Source organism: Antedon mediterranea, chromosome 1, assembly GCF_964355755.1.
Source record: "Antedon mediterranea chromosome 1, ecAntMedi1.1, whole genome shotgun sequence".
In the NCBI taxonomy this organism is placed as follows: domain Eukaryota; kingdom Metazoa; phylum Echinodermata; class Crinoidea; order Comatulida; family Antedonidae; genus Antedon; species Antedon mediterranea.
Genome location: NC_092670.1, coordinates 18,330,977 through 18,357,433, shown reverse-complemented (window position 1 = coordinate 18,357,433; position 26,457 = coordinate 18,330,977). Strand labels below are relative to the sequence as shown.

At 32.8% G+C, this 26,457-nt stretch overlaps 21 non-coding genes across 21 annotated transcripts; 20 read left to right on the top strand and 1 right to left on the bottom strand.

Annotated features, from left to right (window-relative positions):
• Nucleotides 1–5,881: 5,881 nt before the first annotated feature.
• On the top strand, nt 5,882–5,954 carry Trnaf-gaa (transfer RNA phenylalanine (anticodon GAA)). Its single transcript has one exon. It is a non-coding gene; the product is annotated as a tRNA-Phe (tRNA).
• Nucleotides 5,955–6,269: 315 nt separating this feature from the next.
• Trnaf-gaa (transfer RNA phenylalanine (anticodon GAA)) lies at nt 6,270–6,342 on the top strand. The gene has a single exon. It is a non-coding gene; the product is annotated as a tRNA-Phe (tRNA).
• A 138-nt stretch (nt 6,343–6,480) lies between these two features.
• Trnaf-gaa (transfer RNA phenylalanine (anticodon GAA)) lies at nt 6,481–6,553 on the top strand. Its single transcript has one exon. It is a non-coding gene; the product is annotated as a tRNA-Phe (tRNA).
• A 146-nt stretch (nt 6,554–6,699) lies between these two features.
• On the top strand, nt 6,700–6,772 carry Trnaf-gaa (transfer RNA phenylalanine (anticodon GAA)). The gene has a single exon. It is a non-coding gene; the product is annotated as a tRNA-Phe (tRNA).
• A 139-nt stretch (nt 6,773–6,911) lies between these two features.
• Trnaf-gaa (transfer RNA phenylalanine (anticodon GAA)) lies at nt 6,912–6,984 on the top strand. The gene has a single exon. It is a non-coding gene; the product is annotated as a tRNA-Phe (tRNA).
• Nucleotides 6,985–7,109: 125 nt separating this feature from the next.
• On the top strand, nt 7,110–7,182 carry Trnaf-gaa (transfer RNA phenylalanine (anticodon GAA)). The gene has a single exon. It is a non-coding gene; the product is annotated as a tRNA-Phe (tRNA).
• A 138-nt stretch (nt 7,183–7,320) lies between these two features.
• Trnaf-gaa (transfer RNA phenylalanine (anticodon GAA)) lies at nt 7,321–7,393 on the top strand. Its single transcript has one exon. It is a non-coding gene; the product is annotated as a tRNA-Phe (tRNA).
• A 125-nt stretch (nt 7,394–7,518) lies between these two features.
• Nucleotides 7,519–7,591, top strand: Trnaf-gaa (transfer RNA phenylalanine (anticodon GAA)). Its single transcript has one exon. It is a non-coding gene; the product is annotated as a tRNA-Phe (tRNA).
• Nucleotides 7,592–7,730: 139 nt separating this feature from the next.
• Trnaf-gaa (transfer RNA phenylalanine (anticodon GAA)) lies at nt 7,731–7,803 on the top strand. Its single transcript has one exon. It is a non-coding gene; the product is annotated as a tRNA-Phe (tRNA).
• Nucleotides 7,804–7,927: 124 nt separating this feature from the next.
• Trnaf-gaa (transfer RNA phenylalanine (anticodon GAA)) lies at nt 7,928–8,000 on the top strand. The gene has a single exon. It is a non-coding gene; the product is annotated as a tRNA-Phe (tRNA).
• Nucleotides 8,001–8,348: 348 nt separating this feature from the next.
• Trnaf-gaa (transfer RNA phenylalanine (anticodon GAA)) lies at nt 8,349–8,421 on the top strand. The gene has a single exon. It is a non-coding gene; the product is annotated as a tRNA-Phe (tRNA).
• Nucleotides 8,422–8,569: 148 nt separating this feature from the next.
• On the top strand, nt 8,570–8,642 carry Trnaf-gaa (transfer RNA phenylalanine (anticodon GAA)). The gene has a single exon. It is a non-coding gene; the product is annotated as a tRNA-Phe (tRNA).
• A 195-nt stretch (nt 8,643–8,837) lies between these two features.
• Trnaf-gaa (transfer RNA phenylalanine (anticodon GAA)) lies at nt 8,838–8,910 on the top strand. The gene has a single exon. It is a non-coding gene; the product is annotated as a tRNA-Phe (tRNA).
• Nucleotides 8,911–9,034: 124 nt separating this feature from the next.
• On the top strand, nt 9,035–9,107 carry Trnaf-gaa (transfer RNA phenylalanine (anticodon GAA)). The gene has a single exon. It is a non-coding gene; the product is annotated as a tRNA-Phe (tRNA).
• A 138-nt stretch (nt 9,108–9,245) lies between these two features.
• On the top strand, nt 9,246–9,318 carry Trnaf-gaa (transfer RNA phenylalanine (anticodon GAA)). Its single transcript has one exon. It is a non-coding gene; the product is annotated as a tRNA-Phe (tRNA).
• Nucleotides 9,319–9,443: 125 nt separating this feature from the next.
• Trnaf-gaa (transfer RNA phenylalanine (anticodon GAA)) lies at nt 9,444–9,516 on the top strand. Its single transcript has one exon. It is a non-coding gene; the product is annotated as a tRNA-Phe (tRNA).
• A 350-nt stretch (nt 9,517–9,866) lies between these two features.
• Nucleotides 9,867–9,939, top strand: Trnaf-gaa (transfer RNA phenylalanine (anticodon GAA)). Its single transcript has one exon. It is a non-coding gene; the product is annotated as a tRNA-Phe (tRNA).
• Nucleotides 9,940–10,285: 346 nt separating this feature from the next.
• On the top strand, nt 10,286–10,358 carry Trnaf-gaa (transfer RNA phenylalanine (anticodon GAA)). Its single transcript has one exon. It is a non-coding gene; the product is annotated as a tRNA-Phe (tRNA).
• Nucleotides 10,359–10,506: 148 nt separating this feature from the next.
• Trnaf-gaa (transfer RNA phenylalanine (anticodon GAA)) lies at nt 10,507–10,579 on the top strand. Its single transcript has one exon. It is a non-coding gene; the product is annotated as a tRNA-Phe (tRNA).
• Nucleotides 10,580–11,315: 736 nt separating this feature from the next.
• Nucleotides 11,316–11,388, top strand: Trnaf-gaa (transfer RNA phenylalanine (anticodon GAA)). Its single transcript has one exon. It is a non-coding gene; the product is annotated as a tRNA-Phe (tRNA).
• An 11,028-nt stretch (nt 11,389–22,416) lies between these two features.
• Nucleotides 22,417–22,489, bottom strand: Trnaf-gaa (transfer RNA phenylalanine (anticodon GAA)). Its single transcript has one exon. It is a non-coding gene; the product is annotated as a tRNA-Phe (tRNA).
• Nucleotides 22,490–26,457: the final 3,968 nt, after the last annotated feature.

The window sequence follows — 26,457 nt, the reverse complement described above, 5'->3', positions numbered from 1 at the left end:
AATAACCAAAGAAAGTGTAGCAAATCAGTTGAATGATCTGCCGTTTCTCGGGGGACGTCACGTGATTCGCCACATTCTAGTCCCAATACACATTGCTGTAACTGATATCAAGATGTTGGAGCTCTAGGTTAGATCTTCTCTCAGGCGCCACTACATGTTTACTTGCCAATATTTGCAAAGAATTTGCCAAGTCACTGCGCTTACTTTTTATGCTTGTACGTATAAACATGGTTCCAACTAGAATGCATCAACGACGCCCAGGGACAACGTACGCGCAAAGTTACTTGACCAACCACAACAATGGGTTATCCGAACTGTGGCTTGTCATTGGTCAACTCGCTTGCACCATGCCTTTGCATTGCGTCCTATGGATGGGAACCAAGCTTTAGTTTGTTTGCCCGGTAACGCCCATTTAGTATTCAAGTTATTGTCCTGATTAAAATAGACCAACAACCATGGATTGTCACAAAAAATTAAAATATCCATTTATCGATATCTTCAATCGGCCCTTGAAATAAATTAAATAGCGCCGCCTATGTTGTCAGTCAGAATTTTTCACAGATTTTTTCTTCTTCGACACGTCGTCTGTAAGTTTTCGCAATGTATTTAACTACCATTTAGAAGGAAAGTTCAACATTGATAAACTATCCATGACGAGATGTTTTTATTCAAATAATTTTTTTAAATACAAATAAAAAATGAAGTTACACTAAAAATTTAAAATATTATATTCAAACAAAAACACTTTTATGTGACCAATTTATATAGATGTTTATTTATGTCACCTGTTACTAAAAAACCAAACAGAAGCCATAAAAACTTGGCTTTAATCAAATGGTATGACGTAATGAATTATGTATAAAAAATAAATACTTAACAGCGCCCTCGTTTTTCTATCACAATCACAAGCAGAACCCGCTCGAGATTTAAAAGGTGAAACCGAAATATGTAGGCCTATATGTATGGAATGACTAGCCTATACTATATAATTAATCAAATTATAACAAATGCATAGATGCCTAAAATAAGTATATTATGAATTCACACGTTTGTTCATCCTTGGTTTAACAAAATAATAAACCTGGCTAGCCCAGCTCTTCTCTTGCCTGTGCGCGTACGGCGACAATCTTGTCCATGGACCATGGTCTAAGTAGGCCTATTTATAGGCCTACGTACGCGCGCAAGAAGTAGCTCTACTCTACTGCTGCTGGTCAGTTTGTGGCTTAGCCTTGCTGTGTAAGCTCACTGAACTAGTGCGTTTCTAACTTTTAAAACTACATATTACTTACCCATTGCTCAACTTAAAGCTGGTTACTGCCCATTGAAAAATCATAAATTCCTAATAATATGTAAAGTTCATGCAGTCTATCATAAATAATTCTTGTGTTCAGCAGCTGCTCAGATCACATTTTTTAGAGATTATCGTCAGGTGTTTTAATAAAAGATGTATGCCGCCCCCTGTAGTTCAAACTTTGTCCCACCTTCTTGAGGGCGCGCTGCGTTTTTCCAAATTTTTACTTGATCGACGGACGGAACGACAGTTTTTTGTGCTCATTACTAATGTAAATCGTATGAGTACTCGCTGTAATGCAATAAATCATTTACGTGTTACACATAAATGGTAAAGTAATCATAAGGCAGCTTTTCTATTTCAATTTTGCGCCTCTTCTTTTCGACTCAAAATAAAAAAAGGCTACATTAATTTACGCGCGCGATGAATTATATATTTTTCATGCGTCTGAAAATCATATATCAATTTTAAGCTAAAGTTTCTTTATTTTTCAACCAGCACTTACTTTTCACGCTGTATATCATGGATTATTCATTTTCAAAGGTGGCCTACTTAGTTTTTTTAACTGACACAGCAATAAATATTAATGTAGGAGGCCTAATGGTATTTGCCCGCAGTTACGGAAACGTCAAGCAATATTGTAATACTAATCACAGGTGCAGTGTAACTATCAATTAATAATGTATAACTAGGTATCATTTAACGCGCACTATTTCAACACTGACAACATAATTCAACATAATTCATTATTTTAAATACGCTGTGTAGTAAGAATAAACGTCATTTTGGAAACGAGTTTGGGTCATCTCAATAACTTTTAAGGTTGTATTCACACGAATTAAAAAGAAGAGAGTAACATATAGGTAGTGAATTTTATTTCGGCTATGGATGTCACGAAACCTAAGAACACGAAAGGTCAGACCCCCTAAGACCTAAGATCACGAAAGCTAAGACCCAACCCTAAGATTACAAATATTTATCTTTCGCACCTGCCTTGTATTTTAACTCCAAACATTTATTCTGAATACCACACCTTAGAATTGGCATTTTCATGAAAAAGAATCACATAAAAAGTAACAAATACATTTTTAAATTGATGATTTTACAGACGTTTTTCTCGCACACAAAATGACTAGCCTACAGTACAGGGTGGACCCAGTACAGTAGGCCTACCCCATGTTCAATGTTTTTGTTTCTATGGAACGTCAAAAAAGCAAACATTATATAGAGGGCTGAAAACTCTGTGGAGTCCATCTACAGTGTGGATGGAACAATGTAAAATTAAAATTGTAATGATAATAGTATAATCATGCAAGTACGAAGAAATAAATACTGGCAAATAAATTTTAACTTAAAAATCATGATAAGTTTTTTTGTTTTGTTTTCTTTCTGTTTTTATACTTGTACTATTATTGTTGCTCTTTTGGCGCTCCATAGAAACAAAAACATTGAGCATGGAGCTCGAGGAGTTACATTACAGTATACAAAGAAACACATCTGTAAAATCATCAATTTAAAGGATTTATTTATTTGTTATTATGTGTTTCTCCTTCTGAAAGTACTTATAAGACCTAATTTTAAAGTGTGGTGTTCAGGATAAAGTTAGTCAACAAATTTGGAGTCAAAATACAAGAAAGGCAGGTGCGTAAGAAAAACATCCTCTGAACCAACACAATGGAGTAAATATATACCAACAAACAACCCGTCAAGTTTGTTTGTTGTAAAGAAAAAATATACATTTACTCAACGGGCGAAAATAATGTGAGTTTATCTATGTTTTGCGGTAGTATTAAATTATATTTATGGTAATAAATTAAACCTACTGTGTTTAAAATTATGTATGGATAAACAAGTATTGTTTTTAAGCTGTAGTATATCTTAGTATTTGTAATCTTAGGTGTTGGGTCTTAGCTTTCGTGATCTTAGGTCTTAGGGGGTCTGAGCTTTCGTGTTCTTAGGTTTCGGTGACACCCGGCTATGGATTACCCAAACTGTTGCGTCCCATTGTGAACCACGCTTTTGTCCTCAAGAAACTGTAAGTGGTTTATAGCTAGTTCAACGACCGAAAGAGGATTCCTTTCTTTTTCTCATGCAACACATAGTTCATAAAATAATTTAACGAAATTAATTCTGAATTAAATTGTCGAAGATTTCCTGAGGTGCATCAGTTTAGCCCGGTAATATTAGGATATTTTAACGAGTTCTATGCACTTTTAACTCGCGCCTTGGGCCTGGTTTGTCATCAGCCCCAGTGTCATTCCTTACACCTGGTCGAGTAATTAATAAGCCTAGTCCCAACAATCACTGTACTGTGAATCTCGCGTAGAAACCTGTTAACGAAACTACGCTGTTTTAACGATTGTTGTCTGCATTGAAAGACACGAGGAATCATGCGCCGTTTAACGCATTCTTTTCCTTGTTTCTCTCTTTTCCTGAGGATTTATTACATCACCTGTGAGTACTATGTATATTCTCCCACAAGTTTCAACAATGCTTATTCATAGATGTTTTTGTCATAATTACTTATTGGATGAGTTATTAAGAACGCGCAAAGTTTATAAATCGCCTCACCATGTGATTGTCAACTATAGTTCACGAGGTGTGAAATATGTTTGCATCACCAAGAATATACCCGTATAACAAAATGATTTGTATATAATTCACGCATACGCCTATACAACAAATACTCATTCTTCCCCTTATTACGTAGGCGTATAGACGTCCATAGAAATGTGTTCACTACAAGTTTAGTCATAGTCATAGTCATAGTCATATATACTTTATTGTCCATTTAAAAAACAGAAATGTGATTTGAAAACTGGCAAAATACAAAAATATAAAATACAATTTACAAGAACACACACAAAAAGTTAAGAGGCTAAAAATTGTTAAAATTAGATAAAAATTATCGGTTACATTTTACCTTTGTACTCTGGAGTTATATAAGTGTATAGCATTAGGTACAAACGAGCACCTAAACCGTTTTGTTTTGGTATTAAGTGCACGTAGTCTTATGCCAGAATTCATGAGAGCAAATTGTTTGTGAAGAGGATGTGTTTCATCATCAATGATACTTTTTACTTTTTTTAACACATTTTCTTTATACAAGGATTCAACATCAGGTAAGTGCTCTCCTACTAGTCTAATTGCTCTATTTCCTATTCGATTAAGTTTAATTTTATCTTTTTGCATTGTATTACCATAAAAACAAACATTACAAAAAAGTATTACACTGAGAATTACAGAGTTATAAAACAATTTAAGTATAGTTTGTCAATTTGTAGGTACTTCATTTTTCTTAAAATAAACATCCTTTGGTTGGCTTTGCATGTGGCTTTATTTACATTATTTATCCAATTTAGCTTATTGTCAATTATACAACCCAGATATTTGTACTCATTTACTACTTCAATCTCATTTTCATTTATAATCAGAGGTTCTAAGGGTTCTTTAATTTTCCTAAAATCAATTTGCATTTCTTTTGTTTTCTTTATGTTTAGTTTCAGGTTGTTATTGCAGCACCAGTGATAAAAATCACATCCTAGTTGTCTATAGCTTGTTTCATCATTGCCAGTAATGTATCCAGTGATGACTGTGTCATCTGCATATTTTACTATACAACATTCATTTGAATTGGCTCTGAAACTGCTGGTGAACAGTGAAAACAACATTGGGGAGATAACAGACCCTTGTGGCGTGCCAATGCTAATGCCAATGTTTACATACAAAGTATAATATAGCAGTAAAATTAATTATGAAAATAATCACCTATGATTCGCCAACGTGACGAATTACATTCTATAGTTGTTACTGATTTTATTTTGTAGTATCATTGTGTTTTTATATATAATTATGTTATATGTAAAACAAAAATAAGAATTAATATTATTATTAGGATAATAAAAAAAAGATTATATTATACTTTGTCACAAGATACAAACTAGGCCTAGTACAACATAGACGAAACCAAGATATCATGTGTCATGATGTACCATCCTAATTGTTAGAAAACATACTGGTACCGTAATGGTACCATCATAATTTGTAATTGAACATTTTTGAGCGGAACCTCAGACTTCAAAAAATCATAATAGTCTGACTATCGGTTAATATCTTTGATGTTATCGGAGTCGATGTATACGGGTAACAAACACATTAAGCTCTTAACAAAGATCGAGACAAGACGGTACTTGAAGACAGCTTTTGCTGTTGGGTGTCATTCTAGCGGCGGCCTAAAGAATTGGAAATTTGACCAGTTTCATGTATACCTTTCGCCGACAATTTTCCGAAAATAGGCCTACAAATTACACATAATTAGAAATGAACTTTAATTGTTTACACGGGGAAAATTCAAAAGCGTCACTTTTTTACCTTTATTATTTCCGGTAAATTAATTATTACCAAAAAGTTGATATTTCCTAATTGTTAAGGTCGCTGGTACATTATAATTAGGAATATCCTTGAGATTGAATTTACTTTATGAACTACCGTATCTGATATTGTTTACAGTTTCTTTTTGTTTCTTCTTGGTTTTTTTTTAATCGGTAGACCTAAAATATTGTTTTTAATAATAGACTGCATCTTTCAACTGCCGAAATAGCTCAGTTGGGAGAGCGTCAGACTGAAGATCTGAAGGTCCCTGGTTCAATCCCGGGTTTCGGCAACTATCAAGAATATTTTATTCCCATTTACTACATCAACTTTCAAATATATCCATAATATATTCGTTTATGGTTTTTATCAGTAGGCCTAAAAATTGTTTTTAATAATAGACTGCGTTTTTTAACTGCCGAAATAGCTTGGGAGAGCCTCAGACTGAAGATCTGAAGGTCCCTGGTTCAATCCCGGGTTTCGGCAACTATCAAGAATATTTTATTCCCATTTACTTTCAAATACAGTATATCCATAATATTTTCGTTTATTGTTTTGATCAGTAAGCCTAAATATTGTTTTTAATAATAGACTGCATTTTTTAATTGCCGAAATAGCTCAGTTGGGAGAGCGTCAGACTGAAGATCAGAAGCTCCCTGGTTCAATCCCGGGTTTCGGCATCTATCAGGAATATCTTTTTCATTGAATTTATTTTATCAACTTTCAAAGATATCGTTTATTGGTCGGGTTTATTATTTTTTTTTTTAAATCAGTAGGCCTAAATATTGTTTTTGAATGATATAATGCATTTTTTAACTGCCGAAATAGCTCAGTTTGGAGAGCGTCAGACTGAAGATCTGAAGGTCCCTGGTTCAATCCCGGGTTTCGGCATATATCAGGAATATCTTTTTCATTGAATTTATTTTATCAACTTTAAAAGATAACGTGTATTATAGTTCGGGGTTTTTTTTTTTTTTTTTTTTTTTAAATCGGTAGGTCTAAATATTGTTTTTAATAATAGACTGCATCTTTCAACTGCCGAAATAGCTCAGTTGGGAGAGCGTCAGACTGAAGATCTGAAGGTCCCTGGTTCAATCCCGGGTTTCGGCATCAATCAGGAATATCTTTTTCATTGAATTTATTTTATCAACTTTCAAAGATATCATTTATTGGTCGGGTTTATTTTATTTTTTTTTTAAATCAGTAGGCCTAAAATATTGTTTTTAATAATAGACTGCATCTTTCAACTGCCGAAATAGCTCAGTTGGGAGAGCATCAGACTGAAGATCTGAAGGTTCCTGGTTCAATCCCGGGTTTCGGCAAGTATCAAGAATATTTTATTCCCATTTACTTCATCAACTTTCAAATATATCCATAATATTTTCGTTTATTGTTTTTATCAGTATGCCTCAATATTGTTTTTAATAATAGACTGCATTTTTTAACTGCCGAAATAGCTCAGTTGGGAGAGCGTCAGCCTGAAGATCTGACGGGCCCTGGTTCAATCCCGGGTTTAGGCGTCTATCAGGAATATCTTTTTCATTGAATTCATTTTATCAACTTTCAAAGATATCGTTTATTGGTCGGGTTTATTTTATTTTTTTTTAAATCAGTATGCCTAAATATTGTTTTTTAATGATATACTGCATTTTTTAACTGCCGAAATAGCTCAGTTGGGAGAGCGTCAGACTGAAGATCTGAAGGTCCCTGGTTCAATCCCGGGTTTCGGCAAGTATCAAGAATATTTTATTCCCATTTACTTCATCAACTTTCAAATATATCCATAATATTTTCGTTTATTGTTTTTATCAGTATGCCTAAATATTGTTTTTAATAATAGACTGCATTTTTTAACTGCCGAAATAGCTCAGTTGGGAGAGCGTCAGCCTGAAGATCTGAAGGGCCCTGGTTCAATCCCAGGTTTCGGCATCAATCAGGAATATCTTTTTCATTGAATTTATTTTATCAACTTTCAAAGATATCGTTTATTGGTTGGGTTTATTTTATTTTTTTTTAAAGATCAGTAGGCCTAAATATTGTTTTCAATGATATACTGCATTTTTCAACTGCCGAAATAGCTCAGTTGGGAGAGCGTCAGACTGAAGATCTGAAGGTCCCTGGTTCAATCCCGGGTTTCGGCAAGTATCAAGAATATTTTATTCCCATTTACTTCATCAACTTTCAAATATATCCATAATATTTTCGTTTATTGTTTTGATGAGTAGGCCTAAATATTGTTTTAATAATAGACTGCATTTTTTAACTGCCGAAATAGCTCAGTTGGGAGAGCGTCAGACTGAAGATCTGAAGGTCCCTGGTTCAATCCCGGGTTTCGGCAACTATCATGAATATCTTTTTCATTGAATTTATTTTATCAACTTTCAAAGATATCGTTTATTAGTCGGGTTTATTTTATTTTTTTTAAAAATCAGTAGGCCTAAATATTGTTTTCAATGATATACTGCATTTTTTAACTGCCGAAATACCTCAGTTGGGAAAGCGTCAGACAGAAAATGTGAAGGTCCCTGGTTCAATCCCGGGTTTCGCCATCTATCAGGAATATCTTTTTCATTGAATTTATTTTATCAACTTTCAAAGATATCGTTTATTGGTCGGGTTTATTTTATTTTTTTTAAATCAGTATGCCTAAATATTGTTTTTTAATGATATACTGCATTTTTTAACTGCCGAAATAGCTCAGTTGGGAGAGCGTCAGACTGAAGATCTGAAGGTCCCTGGTTCAATCCCGGGTGTCGGCATAAATCAGGAATATCTTTTTCATTGAATTTATTTTATCAACTTTAAAAGATGACGTGTATTATAGTTCGGGTTTTTTTTTAAATTTATTTTTTTTTTTAATCGGTAGGACTAAATATTGTTTTTAATAATAGACTGCATCTTTCAACTGCCGAAATAGCTCAGTTGGGAGAGCGTCAGACTGAAGATCTGAAGGTCCCTGGTTCAATCCCGGGTTTCGGCAACTATCAAGAATATTTTATTCACATTTACTTCATCAACTTTCAAATATATCCATAATATTTTCGTTTATTGTTTTTATCAGTAGGCCTAAATATTGTTTTTAATAATAGACTGCATTTTTTAACTGACGAAATTTTTTTTTTTTAAATCAGTAGGCCTAAATATAGTTTTCAATGATATACTGCATTTTTCAACTGCCGAAATAGCTCAGTTGGGAGAGCGTCAGACTGAAGATCTGAAGGTCCCTGGTTCAATCCCGGGTTTCGGCAACTATCAAGAATATTTTATTCCCATTTATTTCATCAACTTTCAAATATATCCATAATATTTTCGTTTATTGTTTTGATGAGTAGGCCTAAATATTGTTTTAATAATAGACTGCATTTTTTAACTGCCGAAATAGCTCAGTTGGGAGAGCGTCAGACTGAAGATCTGAAGGTCCCTGGTTCAACCCCGGGTTTCGGCAACTATCATGAATATCTTTTTCATTGAATTTATTTTATCAACTTTCAAAGATATCGTTTATTGGTCGGGTTTATTTTATTTTTTTTAAAAATCAGTAGGCCTAAATATTGCTTTCAATGATATACTGCATTTTTCAACTGCCGAAATAGCTCAGTTGGGAGAGCGTCAGACTGAAGATCTGAAGGTCCCTGGTTCAATCCCGGTTTTCGGCAACTATCAAGAATATTTTATTCCCATTTATTTCATCAACTTTCAAATATATCCATAATATTTTCGTTTATTGTTTTGATCAGTAGGCCTAAATATTGTTTTTAATAATAGACTGCATTTTTTAACTGCCGAAATAGCTCAGTTGGGAGAGCGTCAGACTGAAGATCTGAAGGTCCCTGGTTCAACCCCGGGTTTCGGCAACTATCATGAATATCTTTTTCATTGAATTTATTTTATCAACTTTCAAAGATATCGTTTATTGGTCGGGTTTATTTTATTTTTTTTTTTAAATCAGTAGGCCTAAATATTGTTTTCAATGATATACTGCATTTTTCAACTGCCGAAATACCTCAGTTGGGAAAGCGTCAGACAGAAAATGTGAAGGTCCCTGGTTCAATCCCGGGTTTCGCCATCTATCAGGAATATCTTTTTCATTGAATTTATTTTATCAACTTTCAAAGATATCGTTTATTGGTCGGGTTTATTTTATTTTTTTTTAAATCAGTATGCCTAAATATTGTTTTTTAATGATATACTGCTTTTTTAAACTGCCGAAATAGCTCAGTTGGGAGAGCGTCAGACTGAAGATCTGAAGGTCCCTGGTTCAACCCCGGGTTTCGGCAACTATCATGAATATCTTTTTCATTGAATTTATTTTATCAACTTTCAAAGATATCGTTTTGTCGGGTTTATTTTATTTTTTTTTTAAATCAGTAAGCCTAAATATTGTTTTCAATGATATACTGCATTTTTTAACTGCCGAAATACCTCAGTTGGGAAAGCGTCAGACAGAAAATGTGAAGGTCCCTGGTTCAATCTCGGGTTTCGCCATCTATCAGGAATATCTTTTTCATTGAATTTATTTTATCAACTTTCAAAGATATCGTTTATTGGTCGGGTTTATTTTATTTTTTTTTAAATCAGTATGCCTAAATATTGTTTTTTAATGATATACTGCTTTTTTTAACTGCCGAAATAGCTCAGTTGGGAGAGCGTCAGACTGAAGATCTGAGGGTCCCTGGTTCAATCCCGGGTTTCGGCATAAATCAGGAATATCTATTTCATTGAATTTATTTTATCAACTTTAAAAGATGACGTGTATTATAGTTCGGGTTTTTTTTTTAATTTATTTTTTTTTAAAATCGGTAGGACTAAATATTGTTTTTAATAATAGACTGCATCTTTCAACTGCCGAAATAGCTCAGTTGGGAGAGCGTCAGACTGAAGATCTGAAGGTCCTTGGTTCAATCCCGGGTTTCGGCAACTATCAAGAATATTTTATTCCCATTTACTTCATCAACTTTCAAATATATCCATAATATTTTCGTTTATTGTTTTTATCAGTAAGCCTAAATATTGGTTTTAATAATAGACTGCATTTTTTAACTGTCGAAACAGCTCAGTTCGGAGAGCGTCAGACTTAAGAGCTGAAGGTCCCTGGTTCAATCCCGGGTTTCGGCAACTATCAAGAATATCTTTTTCATTTATTTTATCAACTTTCAAAGATATCCATAGTATTTTCGTCTATTTTTTAATCAATAGGCCTAAAATATTGTTTTCAATGATATACTGCTTTTTTTCGACTGCCGAAATAGCTCATTTGAGAGAGCGTCAGAGTGAAGATATGAAGGTCCCTGGTTCAATCCCGGGTTTCGGCAACTATCAAGAATACTTTTTTTTTCCATTTACTTCATCAACTTTCAAAGTCCATAATATTTTCGTTTATTGTTTTTATCAGTAGGCCTATAAATATTGTTTTCGATGATATACTGCATTTTTCAACTGCCGAAATAGTTCAGTTGGGAGAGCGTCAGACTGAAAGTCCCTGGTTCAATCCCGGGTTTCGGCATATATCAGGAATATCTTTTTCATTGAATTAATTTTATCAACTTTAAAAGATAACGTGTATAGTTTGGTTTTATCTTTTTATTTTATTTTCTTTAAATCGGTAGGCCTTAAATATTGCTTTTAATAATACTGTAGATTGCAATAATCAACAGCCGAAATAGCTCAGTTGGGAGAGCGTCAGACTGAAGATCTGAAGGTCCCTGGTTCAATCCCGGGTTTCGGCAACTATTAAGAAAAAATTTTTCTTGCATTTATTTCATCATTCAAAGATAACCACAATTTTTCATTTATTGTTTTGATCTGTGGGTCTACAATATTATTTTAAGAATAGACGGCATTTTTCAACTGCCGAAATAGCTCAGTTGGGAGAGCGTCAGACAACAATAGAAACGTAAACAAGATAAAACAATCCCTAAATAAATGAATTTTAAAACATATTTGATCACATAACCGAATTAAGTCCCAATGTCATCATAAAGTATGTAATCCCTAAATTGTAATTTATGATTTGTTTTGTACACTGCTGCATGAATGAATGGGTTGGTAAATCGCATATGACATTTTTTATTTGAACAGTTCAAAACTGGTCTCTGTAGAATTCTGTGAAATTATGTCATCTGAACTCTATGCTTGAATTAGACTACAAAATAAAACATGATTAATATAGCAATAGTGTGGTGAAACATAATTCTAATATTTTAGAGACATCATGAGGGAGAAGTAAGAAATATATTCATGGGTGGTATTGGTAAAGGGGGTTGAACGCCCAGTTGGGTACTACTTTATATTTAATTAATTGCCTGTTATTAGTTTTCCACTAATGGGTTATTCTCGTTTCCTCTCATTATAGCGATTTGAACAAACTATTTCATCAATATTCTGAAACAAATAATACATTACAATTTGCAGAATGAGATGGAGAGTTTCGATAATTAGAATAAGGTCTACATGGCAATACTTTGAAGCGGTGTAGTGGATAAGCGAACCACAATATTAAGCTTCTTACAATTACGTTCCATTCCACTCAATTAATGCAAAGAATGTGTATGAGGAGTAGGCCTATACGTCAAATGATGTGTTTGTTTTCGCTGCCAGTACTGTTTTATCAGTTCTGGAATTTGTTGTGTGAAAGGTGATGCAATATTACCTTTTTGCCGTTCCATACTTAAATTACAAACTATAGTTTTCACTTTCAACTTTTGAGCATATGAGTTCTGTACAGGTTTGATCTGGTGCAAGTGTAGAACGATCATTTTATTGCAATATTGAATTTGATATAAAATTTCTCTTCTAATATTACCCAATGACATGACCCATGACCTGACCCAATGACATGACCTAATAACATGAATGTCATAGTCTTATTACGAAGCCGATGTCATAAACCCCAAGATATTTCACGACAAATAGAGTAGCAATACGAAGTTGTTATTTGGAAAGTGATGGGTAAAAACAGGTGTGGATAAAACTTAACCTAGACCTCATGCAAAGTCATGTTGGCAACCATGGCTATAAAACCCTCTTAAACAAAGTATGTTGCAATTTTAGAATAAAGGTATAACTGAGAATATGTTCTTCTTACTCCTTGTAGTTACAGTATTGTAAAAAGTGTTCACAATGACTGAGTATTCCAAACTTGTAATAATAAGATCGATTTGATTGTACAAATACATGCATTCATGACATTTCGTATAGGATAAATAGAAAATAATATTTGTCTTTAATTTTTTATGTTATACTGTACGTCGTCGTTTTGATTTTTGTCTGGAAAAATTGTGAGCTTTATACTTATGAAACGCAATATGTGCCAAAATAGTTATATTTTTACTAATATTAAGATACAAAGGAAATAGCAGGAGTTAATGGATGCCTGATCCAGCTGATATTAACACGTACGGTTAAGTATTCTAAAGATAACCAAATACTAAAAAAAGTACGTACAAAAAAAAATTTGATCATTTTAAATAATTTTCTTAGCCAAGAGTACTTGCAGTTGTTGTTATTGTCATACTGTATTTTATGTCAACGATGGAACTAAGATCATGGTCATTACGATCTATAAGAAGTCAGTTTTCTACAAACCTAATCCTTGTGGTCTTCGTTCATTCACAATTTTCCTTCAAATATCCGGACGTAAATACCGTATGACTTACAAAATAAAACAACATCAAGACATAAAAGCAGGTACTATGTATATTCGTTTGTACAATTTATTAACAAATAGCATCATGATTCTGAGGTATTTTGTACTGGAATCTATGATATTTTTAAAAGATTTTCTAAAGAAATGCTTAACAATAAAATAAAGTATTTTGTTTAAAATGATTATATTTTATCAACTTCGAATCAGAATCGTCAATGACATCACATAAAAAAAATACTACGCGCGCGTATATTAAGCGCTGAGAAACCTTACTTTGGTAAAGAGGTCGAGCGCTACATAAATATTCATCATTATTATTATCATGATCAAATTGTGCGCATTAAGTCATCAGTCACTGACGAATCGATTGAATTGTTACAACATACTGTGCTCAATATACGATAGATTTATTACATGCAATACAAGCATAACACATGTTTACTATAATTCCATCTATAAACATTACACAAATTTGCCATGTATAATATATCACAATCAATTAGTTAAATTATGAAACCGTTTTGAGTATGCGTACAGAGAAGAATTCTTTTCCCTTGTGATGCATTATGTATTGTCCTATCCATTAATAATCTGTAAGTTTGGCAAATGCCATTAATATAGCGTTCATTACAGCGGGGACAGTACGTGATGTTTCTTTTTAATGAACCGAACTCTAATGTTTTTAAAATCCGTGAACAAATCTGATCACCCGGCTGTTAGATTACGTAAAAAATAAATCCTTATTGAACGATTGATTTACGCTATCATCATCGTCTGCTTTCCATACATGATAGTCGTCTGCTTTCCATACATGATAGTTGTCATTGCCATTAGTAACATCATATTTGTCATTGGCTCTTCTTCGTTTCATTCTCATTTTACTGAAGGACATCGTTGGTCGCAACTTTCTTAGTATCATATCTTTATGATTCATATTTAGTAGATTAACATATCAACAACGTTTTCGTTTATCAATCAATGATTATCAATTTCGAATCGAGTTCAAAGTGCGCCACCAATCGACGAGTTCATCTCAACATTGCCAATCTTTCGTGATGCGCTGAGTTGAAAATTGATTGGTCCATTCCTCTTGATGAGGCCTTCTGAAACAAAACACGTAAAATCATTAATTAATACAAAAATAATAATTTCTTCTCTTTTTGGCGAAATGAACTGAACACCAGGGGGCATGCTACTTATTAACCCATATATTGAAGATAAAATAACTTGATATTTTAATAAGCATTTAAAAATAAAATTATTTATACAGGTGGCAATTGTATACATATTATTTTATCTTAAATTATATTATTATAATTATTATAAATCGTTTATAAATCACAATTATAACGAACTACCCATGATTGGCTATCCAGCATACTATAGCCTACAATACATTACATTTTCCACCACAAAAGTAAACTTAATCGATATACCAACACGTAAATATCATTAAAGGCCTACTACAAATAATAATTTCGTCATGCCATAGGTTAGTTCCAGTTGAATTCCATTTATTGACTATAAGTTCATAATATGAGCAGCGGGACTTATTATACGAAAACAGTTTTATATCTGCTAACTCCATCATTGGTTTTGGTGTCAAAGGTTAATAGACGAGACACACTTTGCGCATGTATATCATTGTTATTGGTTGTCAGTATGTGTACCAGTTTATAATGTTAAACAACGTTCAGTATATAAAGTAATACGTTATCTATTGTTCTCATTTGGCACATCATCTAATCTAATTATGACGCTATTGTTCTACAATCAATGAGATTGCTTATCGATAATAAAGGCAAAAAAACGAAACAGTTTTACCAGGGAAGAGTTAAATTTAACTCTTCCCTGGTTTTACTGAGCGAACCTCATCGACTGTTTATGATAGATTTTGTTTTAAAATGCAATCAATCTCAAAATACATACACTGTAAACTAATTACTAATACTCCATGATTTTACAATCAGTGAGATTGCTTATCGATAATAAAGGCAAAAAGAACGAAACAGTTTTACTGAGCGAACCTCATCGACTGTTGATGATAGATTTTGTTTTAAAATGCAATCAATCTCAAAATACATACACTTTAAACTAATTACTATTACTATACTCCATGGTTTTACAATCAGTGAGATTTGATAATAATAAAGGCAAAAAGAACGAAACAGTTTTACTGAATGAATCTCAGCAACTGTCCTGTTTTATGATAGATTTTGTTTTAAAATGTAATCAATCTCAAAATACATTTCCTGTAAACTAATTACTATATTACTCCATGGTTCTCTACAATCAGTGAGAGATCATTCCAAAAACTATGGGCCTGTACTAATGATAGCTGTTGATTGGTGTAACTATACTATAGGCCTATTATTGTTATAAAAGACAAGAAGAAAACGAAAACGAAATCAGTCACTGTTTCTTCTTGGTAACTAACTTAATCATAACTTGTTTCTTGTTAAAATGCATAGATTTAATGTCCTCGTAGTTATAATGTATAGTATTTCCTTCATCTTTAGTCCAACGAAAACATAGGCCTCTCTAGCCTATATTTTAATATTTGTTGAAATAACATTTGTTCAGTAGATTACCATTTGATTTAATAAAAATACAGTTTATATATTTATGTGTTTGTATCTGTATCTATATATCTTTAATAATTTATAATTATTATTACATAAATATTGTGGTATTTTTCGGTTATACTGTATTTCTAGAATGTCTTGTTTCGGGTGTTATTTCGTGACAAATAATCGATATTACAACATTTCTACAGGCGGATCAAAGAAAATTATCCTATCGTATCATACCAATAATATTCGTTCGTTGTTTTCTATCTACTGATGTAAACTCGAAAAAAAAAACTATCGTAGGCTACACATTATAGACGGCTGCTACCTAATGATAATGAAGCCGAGATAATTAGAAGCTATACGTCGGACTGGTATGATAATAACAGGTGTTTAAATCCCCGAACGATTTAACACGATCAGACTTCCGATGTAAACCTAGCCAAGGACAACGGGTGGAAAGAAGCCCGTCTCGCCGGCCACAAATATACTACCGTACGATAAGTGTATAGAAAATCCCAACATTATACAAAATGGAAAACAATTCTGATATTGATCATTATAAATAAGTATTATAAGAATATAAAGATATTTACAAAACTCCATGATGGGGACGGCAAATCCATACTATAGGCATATTCTAAATCTGAGAAGACAAGTGAGTTTATAGAAAATCCCAACATATGCAAAATGAATAACAGTTCTGCTGTAACACTGATTACTAATATTTGTACAAGTTTATATGAATATAAAGATAGACCTATGAATACCGTATACATGGTACATTTATAAATGGATATCAGTATTATACAAAACTGGAGACGACTAATTCCGTTATTACCAATTCCAGGCAATTATATATAAACCCAATGTACACTCCAGTCCTGTTATAAAGAAAAAAAATTCTTCGAAAATATGAAAATAATGTGATTCTATTTTTGGAGTCAACGTTAAAATTACAGTTGTATATAATACATAACAGTTATAAACTTATATTGTAATCTATAATCATTTCAAGTGGTGATGTAGTCTTTAAAATTAATCCGATCTTTAGGCCTACTTTAAAAAAGAAACGAATAAAAAAAATAAAAAAATAAACAGATAATTGATTGAAAGAATTGAGGATTAAACAAAGAAACGCATAGGAAGCAAAACAACAAGTAAATTCATTTTTAAAAGACTGAGTGCAACTGATGAAGAACACACGTGCAAACGAAAAGCGGGATGGGATACGTACGTAAATAATAAATGAAGGAAAAATAATATTTAAGTGTCTGTCGGCAATAACGATCAAAACAAAGTGATTAGTTATTAATTATTAATACCACACCATTATTCGCACTTAATTATTCATCCATAGAGAAAGATATACCTCGTCAATTTCATAACGTAAAAGTATCGCTGTAAAATTCATCAAACCTATCGCATACATTTTTCGTTATCGTCTGCGAATTCGTTTAAAACGTTAACTACACATTAATTGCGTTTACAGAGATCGAGCACTTCATCAACTGTTTATCGTTAAGTGCTTTGCGAATTTGCTGACAAATTACTTAAAAATCGACCGCGTGCAGCGTAAACTAAACTAAAAAATTGTACGCTAATTTGAATTTCATATGGACGGTATAAAACCAAATAATAATGTGTATATAGGCCTATCATAACTATGGTGCAATGCCTCTGGTCGGCCTGTAATATCAATACATTTTTTAAAATGGAGGATGGTACTTTTAAATGTATAACCTTTTCATTGTTTAATATTATAGAATTTGAGGCATGCGCATTACATTATTGTACCTCATCTTAGACTTGATTCGGATGACTTATAGCCTAATCTAATTATTTTGCTTTTTTTAGAACAAATATTATATATAAATAGGTTTATTTAGGTATTATTACAAGACAGGCCTGAATGTATTCAAACTTTAAAATGTATTTTCACTGTGAAGAAATCTTCACGTTTCGTATCGATTGCGTCAGTGTTGACCTACCGTATTGCATGTCCATTGCATCTTTTTTTTAAAAGTTGTTATATTCTGTTTTATTTTTACTGAACCTAAATGCTAAGCAAATCTATAGCGTACAAAAACTGTGCCGATTATATCAGAAATTTGGACCTGCGCCTCACTGAGACAAGAAAATAGAGATTTCTCCATGCTATAACCAAACGAGTGACGTGTGGAGTCACGTTATAGAAGCTGCATTCGGTATAAAGACGTCTTTATTGTAATGTTTGGTGCCATCATAGTACATTTTTATCAATAATCATGATAATTTGCAACACTTGTACATGCCACTCATTTCTGCATGGTAATAATACCTTGTTGATTAGATCGCTCTGATGGTTTATAATGATTAAACGTTTGGGAGTTGATGGAGCCGGTGACGAGCTTTTTACTCGAATATTTGGCGTGTTTTTATAAGACGACTAGATTAGCTAAGCCAAATGTACATTTATACACGTGACTTCCTCGTTATAAATTGTAATTATTGTTTATTAATAGCCAGTAAGGATAATAAAATGGTGGCAGAATGTCCACATGAAAGTGTGATAAGCCTTGACTAAAATGGGAGTCTTAAGATTTTACTTCAAATAGAAATAATACATACAAATAAGAAAATTAGAAACCTGAACTTTTACATAGATGTGCACATTAATCGCCCCTATATATATCTTCAATTCAGATTACATGCTCACCACCATACCCACGACAGCATGCACAAAGCGACAGGGGTCTTAACTAAATCCGCCTTTTGTGGGTGGTATTAATATGGTTTTCTGTTTTTCGTAGAACATTAACTTTACAAGAAAACCGTTACGTTACCGCCGGTATAATGTATTGCAGTAATCAGGTTAATGACGCAATGTTACTCAAACTAAATAATATTACTGTTGTATGTGGCAATAATTGATATCCAATATGACTTGGATGGATATTAAAATAAAACCATCATTTAATAGTAAGGATAAAAAGTAGAAAATTCCGAGTTCGAATCTAAGTTGGTCAATTTATTCATTTATATCGTTTCTACCTATACGGTATTACACGTCAATAGTTTCCATTTAATTCTAAATATAGCATGTATTGTTTTTGCCATGATCTTAAAATAATTTAAAAATCATGACAAATATTTCATACTTTTCCGAATTGATCCGAGTTAATCCGACTTGATTGTAATGGTATTCAGCGATTTATTTGGAAGCCTTGACCAATTTAATCATGATTATTAATAACGTTCGGTTTACTGGGTGTTTCCAATTAACTATGAAGTTGATTAACTTATGATGACGTCGTCAGGGGTGAGTTATACCGGCAGATGTGGCGTAACGTACTGTATTATAAATCACCCGGGTATAATTGTAGCATTAGCTACCAAACGCACTGTCAAAACGTATCCCATAAATGCCAGTTGTTGATCAGGGTAAAGTCAGCGCTTGAGGCTCCTTTTTATTTTGAAATATTGAAATAATATACCCATACATACTAGACCTACATACATGTTTTAACTAGTATGACTAAATTTCTGAGTTAATGTAATGTAGAACAATTTAAAACTTTTGAGCAATATGAGTTTCCATGTAAACTTCTACGTTTAATTCCCAAATATATCACTCTGATCTTGACTAAACTTCTATAAAACATAGTTATGAAATCATAAGTTTATCCATCAATGTTTTATCAAGGCCTGGGCCCTCTTTTTCAACCCTGTACCAAGTCTCTGATTGCACTGGAAAATTGTGAAAAGAGTCCATGCAAAAAGGATTAAAGATAGTGTTAATTTGTCGTATACAATACAAGCAATCTAATAATAACCAATTATGACGTAAAGACACATAAGTTATATGTGCAAAATGTAGATACAGTATGAAGCTGCCACCAAAACATAGTATCTAGAATATATTTTCATTTTTCCACGCTCAACTCAAACATTTCTAATCTGGCATAACATGGCAACGTTACAGAACATAAATGATGGTTCGGCCCATTAAACATTGCAACTTAGAGCCTAAAACAGTACATAGCAGTAGCAGTAATATAAACCTTTAAAAAGGAACGAACCGTAAAACCTTCCTAGAGTCATAAATTGTAACAAGTCAAAGAACTTTTTTGGTCCCTCCTGCGGGAGTATTGGATATGACCTCAATTAAACACGTTTGATGAGTAAATACCGAATCTAAAACTACTGAATTATTTCTATGCAACAGTCTGACGTAAAATAACTTGATTATCAAATTTTGGCAAAAAGACTGTTATGTGTAACTGGTAATTTCTGCCAAATCAACATGAGTAAATAGCAATACACGTATTTGCATTTATGTCAATTCTGTTAGCTTTGTTCACATTAATCGTATTGGAGTAAAATAACATCAAATTGGTTAAATTCAATACCTTATTTTATCCTTGACTAGAAACTGAAAATACTTCCCTTCAGTAAAATCCAAAACAAATAATGGATCTGTAAGACCATGGAAGAATCTCAACTTATTTCTCTATAGTGAGACTTCATACAAAAAATGACAAAACATGTTTTTTAGGCTATCCTTGTCAAAATCCATACATTTTAAATCTTTTATCTCAAGATTGTACTTAATTGTTTATTTTTATCAAAGTTTTATATTATTTTCAAATATATTGTACTTTGTTCTTATTGCACATTTTCTTGATATTGATATTTATTTTTATCAAATTAATATTATAAAAGTATAAAATCCAAATCAGATCTAAAAATGTGGGGTTTTTTAAACTTTCATAGTATAACGATAAATCACTTGAATCACTACAAAGTCTTTCATTACCAAATGGTCGAATTTACAAAGAAACAACATTATTATTACAATTTACATGTTGCCTTGATATTTCAACACATCTAGGATGTCATGATATTTTTAAAGACATGAGTACAAAACAAACTTGTTAAGTGGATGCCAAGGTCAGCGCTACTTCCAGAAACCTTTGGAAGAAACCGTGAAAAATGCATCCGGGCATGCTTCTTGAAATCAACAAATTCACTCTGTAGTTGCTAAGAGAACACCGATAAATTACAATTTTGTACAGGGCGCCGTTCGGGGCATTACTCATTTTGTCGTAATTTTGTACTGAAATTCAATAATTTCACTGTGAATCAGAAAATATATGGCAGTTTCACTATCGACATTCGACAACCTTCCGTTTGGGGAATCGTAACAGAATTTAAAGAATCCGTACAAGTGTGCATCTGGGAGCTAGTGCATTTCCAGTTGCCTTGTACGGGCAGACGGAAGGCATTATACGCTAGGCTACCGTAATACGGTATCAATCACTAGGCTTAGCGGGCTACAATAGCTACTTTTTATATAAAATTGGAAAAGATACTGCTTAAAACTTGAAATTAAAGCAATTTCTTACAGGGATAATCAATTCAATAACAAATATCAGTAGGCCTAAATTAATTTTTCAGTGTTATTTGAGCAAGGTATGTATTTATTAAATTTAAATTACATGTTCAAAATAAATCATTTGTATGTATACTTTAAACACTTTCAGGCTTACTCTAAATATTTATTTATGAATCTTAACATAATCTATATTATCTATAATAACTCCCCCGATAACTCCACATGATTTACACCCGGGAAAGTTGGTTCCTACTCAAAATCAGCGATAATATTTAATAAACCTATCGCAAAAGCCGGCCGCGCGTGCGCGTAGCACTATCAACATCACCTACCGATCTATACATAATCGTACTACCGTATTAATTCAATTCAATTTATTCCGGATGTTACAATACAAACGATAACACGTACATCACAATGCTAGACCCGGGGACTCGGGGACTTCAAAGGAACGTCCCAGTATAATTATCATGGATTATCATATCTACGTATTTCCACCTTTTAAAATATAATCAGGGAAAAGTGAATTCGTCCCTGATATAATGTAATACTGTACATAAATATGAAGGAACCAAAAATGTAATAAATCAAACTATGAAGTATGATTCATCTTTTATGGCAATTTTAGGTCAATCGAAACATTTCACTCATCATGAAGCGCGTGGTAAGTTATCTTATGACAAAATCTTTGAAATGATGTACGTTTGATATGAAGAAGGTCACATGTCTACCCCAAAGGTGCCAAACGACAAGACAACAGGCTTATGATTGTGCAAACATTTCCCCAAAACTTCCGATTCAGAAGTTGAACTAAAATACAACGATTACAAAGCAGCTGTAGGCAAACACTTAAAAAAGAATTAAAAATTGGATATTCGAGGTCAAAACCAATTTAGGAAAAATAGGTTATCGAAATATGCCACGTTATTCCCTGTTCTACAACCCACCTTACTTTCAATTAAATAAAAAGATAATTAATGCGGAATTGGTAATTGCTGAAACCCGGAAGTGAAGTGGATATTCATTCTGACGCTCTCCACACTAAAGCCATTTTTTGAGAAAAGAAATCTACATTAAACGAATATTACGCTAAAAATCTTACTTCAAACGGTGTGAGTGATCGTAGATAAAATAATGCACTAAAAAATATCGTTAAAAAATATGCCGAAACCCGGGATTGAACCAGGGACCTTCAGATCTTCAGTCTGACGCTCTCCCAACTGAGCTATTTCGGCTTATTGATAAACTCTGTCTATATTAAAAACAATGTTTTACAAATAAATAACTGCAAATCTATATCGATGGTAACAGATTAAGTATAGCAAGTATCGCCAGATAGCTGCTGAAATGAGATTGCTTGAACAAGGGACCTTCAAATATTCATTTTGGGTTATTTCAGCTGTTCCGAAATGCACTAACGTTGATTCCGAAAATCGGGATGGAAAATGCACTAGTTTTCTCCTCAAAGCTTAATAACTGTGTTAAAGGATACCTAAAAGAGAACTCTCTCACTTTCGGAGTTTGTAAAGAAAATGTATATAGGGTAAGGGCCTATTACTAATATGCCTATCTGATCTAAAGTTATAAAATTTTACATTATCATTTATTTAAGCCTCTGATTAAAAAGATAGGCTTTCCGATTAAACTCTGTTTTCCTATAAATTTGTGTCAAGTTTGGTAATGGTATATAAAATAATAATTGAGTACCCCAGAGTTATTAAAAGATTACCATTCTGATTACGTCACAGTATTGTGAGATTACGATGACGTAACAAGACACTTAAAATCTGAAGGTAATTAGCCACAAAGAGACCGACAGTGGTCAATTTGTCGGAGTGTTTAATTTTTATGGAATGACTGCGACCCACTTCCTTTTGGTCACTTAGGAGTAGCCTTGATTTCTCAGTTTGATTAATAATTAATTGTCCAAATGGCGATGTATCAATTAAAGACTTCCGGTCACCTGGGTTTTATTCATAGATATAGCCGCTATGGTTTTGTTGTAACATCTTTAAATAAATTTTAATTATAAACTAATTATTGACAATTCAATTAATAATTAATCTATAAAATCTTAATGTGTAGATCGGAATGTTTTGTCACTTTATTTTGGAGTTTCACTATTATTTTATCTGAAGTTTAGTGGATCTTCAGATGTGTAACCTGTACGTTAGATAAAAGAGTGACTGTGTCTTGCATGCACGGTTATGTAATGTGTACGGTATGAGATGCCATGATACTTTACCATGGTATTCAACATTAAAAATCGTATATTGTTTTGTTACACCCAGTTGCATTTAAACAAAAATGTGATTTGTTAAAGCAGGGGTGAGTTTCCTTCATGGTATAAGCATAACACAGGCCTACTCGTAAATTGCCTTTTTATATCTTATCCCTTTGTTCTATCCATTAAAAAAAATTTCTTTCATTCGAAGTCAAATTCCATATCTTGGTTAACATTTCTAACCTTAATTTAACTCCAAGGTTCTCAGGAAAAAACTAATTTAATACACTATCGTAAATAGGATAGCAACCCCTGAGTTTAAAGATTAGCCTTAGAATAAAGTTTTATCTATACGATATATTGCAGGCTAATGACCAATAAAATCAGCTATGGTGAATAATTGGATTTTAACAACTACAATGTTATAGGGGCCTGGTTGGTACCAATACTTATTTAATTCTTTCATGGTTATACAAAAGAAAAATGTTCTGATCTATTGTTAAACCTAGGCCTTATACCTAAACATAACAATACACATGTCTTAAAGTTCCGGAACAATGCATTTGCATGCTAAAAAAAAAACTTAGAATGAATAATATGATAATAAAGGCGGTTATGCTTCAGCTAAAGAAATAAAGAGTTTCTTCCTGACGACTAACGAAAACTTGGATAAAAATTATCAGATAATCTTGACAACAATACAAACGATGATTCATTATATCAAAGTTCATTTTCATATAATAACTGTTGTAATCCGCCACGCATATCTGTATTGTGATATTAAACTGTGAGTAATGGTTTAACAAAGCACACAGTTATACTACAATAGGCTATTGTGTATTAGGTTCTGTACAATTATTCCTATAGGATTATAGGCCTATCTTATCTTTATTATCCAGGGATGTAGCGGTATCCAGGGTAAACCTGTCCTGCCCTATGGCATATTTAATTGTAGAAGGTAAACATGATTGTTGGAGGTATCCTATGTTATAAGGGAATATTTCTTCTTCGTTAACATGAATGTGTTTAATTACTGTTTAAAGATACAAAATTAATCCGAAAACTAACTAAACGTAATGCATATAGGCCTAAGTATCTCAGTCTTATGCACCCCCGTTGATTCAATATAATATAATAAGTTATTTGGAATCTACACTTTTGAAACAGTGTGAAAACCCTCTTGAAGCTGTGCCCAGAGTAAAAAAAAGGATTTAACGATAGGCCTATTTACAAGGGAACTTAAACTAAAATATGTACAAAATATAAATGATAACCAAAGTAACAAAAAACAATATCAACAGAGGACAGCGGTAATAACGTAAATAACGATATTACAATTACCAGAAATAGGGTAGGCCTACTGTTAATATTATAGCCATGACCTCCTTAATATCATAGGGGATTATCATTAAACCCTATCAATACAGATCATCACCTGCTATGAGGATTATCCATTGGATTAAAATATGATACCGATTGTTCGGCATGGTACCACTATTGCGAAACAAATCAGATAAGTTTGCCAAAAGTAACGATTTTAAGTTTATTTTAACATGCCAAGCAAACGCTGAGGTTAAGTTTTAATATTAGAACATTTGTTGAACATACTCTTGACATTAACTGGATTAAACCAAGAGAGCATTGATCTGGTTGTTGTACAGGAAATTCATATTATGTAAAGTGTCCATATGAGTGTTTTACAATAGTAGAAAATGTAACTAGTATTATTAGTATTATACCAGAGAAGAGTTATTATACGATTGGAAAGAAACTAACTTTTAAGGGAAATTATACTTGTATAGCCAAGTTTCTATTGTTTAACAAATATTTCCTATTTCTATATCTATAGATATTATAAAAAGGAAAATATTATCAACAAACAATCAATTATTAATCAATAATCAATAGCCAGCCAATAATCATGGCAAGTATGCAAATTACATTATATAAACTAAAGAGAGTTTACTAATAATATTATAGTTTTAAGATGTTACAAAGAACGTTTAAAAAAGGACAAACATAAAAAAGTCTTAATTTTAACTTTAGATCAAAGCGTCTGTATATTCATTTTATTTTTCCTGTCATTGGTGATATGACAATGTTTAAACAAATGAAAGGCAAAACTATACTGAAAATGACAATGATGTGGGACAATTGCTGAATCTCAATTGAGATACAAATGAAATAAGTACACATAACTTGTTTAGGCATTTAAACATACACAGTATACCTAAGTCCTCTTTTTTCTTCCTAAAAACATGTAGACGATGTTTTGTTTATTTTATGTATGAATTATTCGCAGCCAATTCTTAAGTATATGCACTTGTGGCTGTTTCGCTTTTTTCTTACAGTATTTTTATTTGTATCTCCATCATTGAGATTCAGCCACAACATATATTCTAAGCATTGCCATTTCTTTCAGTACTTGTTTGTTCAGTGCATTTGGATTAATACTAGAATATACTAATGTATGTTCATACTTACAAGTTTATTGGCACGGTGACTGAGACAAAATGTGCAGATGGTTCTTGGGGAATTATCACAAGTTGGTCTGTAAAGTGGTCTGTGCATGCACGGCTGGTCTATATTCTCATTACCCACTAATAACACTGTTCCTAGATGGTTGATATAACTCGTAGCCAATCTCAAAGTTTCGATTTTCGACAATTTCCTATCGGCTGGTTCTGTAGGGATAAGTCCACGCAGCGCATGGAATGCACTGTTTACACTGTGCGTACGGTCTCTCTCGCGGGCGTTTGCGGCACATCGCGGCCTCTCCTCGTGAATCACATTCTGTGTGTTATTTATATTTAAATTCAAATCGTACATCGTATTCTTTCTTTTCCTATTTATACGACTGTTCGCTTTATCTGGATCCGAGGATGACGAACCTTCGCTCCCAGAATCAAAAGTGTCTATAATTTCAACATCTGATGATACAGAATCTTTAGAATATTTTCGTTTTGACATCGTTGATGA